The sequence below is a fragment of the Lottia gigantea genome (genome assembly GCF_000327385.1).
Source record: "Lottia gigantea unplaced genomic scaffold LOTGIsca_189, whole genome shotgun sequence".
NCBI classification, from domain to species: domain Eukaryota; kingdom Metazoa; phylum Mollusca; class Gastropoda; family Lottiidae; genus Lottia; species Lottia gigantea.
The window spans coordinates 21,174-21,995 of NW_008708354.1; positions in this window are offsets into that span (position 1 = coordinate 21,174).

Consider the following 822-nt stretch of genomic DNA (forward strand, 5'->3'; position numbering starts at 1 on the left):
TAAGCAGACGGTAGGTGCTACAGAGCTGTGCTTTGCGGGGTAGTTAGGCCAACAATGGGCCTATACGTCACAATATAAAAAGTTTGCCTATTGGATGCGCTTTGAGAGTTACAGCCCCTCAAAGTCGGGTTATTGTCACATAAATGCCTCATTTAGACCAGTGTTTCGCCTCCAGTTTTCACACGAACGCCCGAAACAAGTTTGAATCGAATTTTTGACACCCCTGGGTCCCCCCAAGTTCAAATTTAACCAAAACAGAAAAACAAATTTTCGGAAAATTTTCTTGATGAAAATGACTAAAGATGGCCGCCGATTTGGGACAATTAAGTGGGGTACAAGTTTGAAAAAGAGGTACCGTAAGCAGACGGTAGGTGCTACAGAGCTGTGCTTTGCAGGGTAGTTAGGCCAACAATGGGCCTATACGTCACAATATAAAAAGTTTGCCTATTGGATGCGCTTTGAGAGTTACAGCCCCTCAAAGTCGGGTTATTGTCACATAAATGCCTCATTTGGACCAGTGTTTCGCCTCCAGTTTTCACGCGAACGCCCGAAACAAGTTTGAATCGGATTTTTGACACCCCCGGGTCCCCCCAAGTTCAAATTTAACCAAAACAGAAAAACAAATTTTCGGAAAATTTTCTTGATGAAAATGACTAAAGATGGCCGCCGATTTGGGACAATTAAGTGGGGTACAAGTTTGAAAAAGAGGTACCGTAAGCAGACGGTAGGTGCTACAGAGCTGTGCTTTGCAGGGTAGTTAGGCCAACACTGGGCCTATACGTCACAATATAAAAAGTTTGTCTATTGGATGCGCTTTGAGAG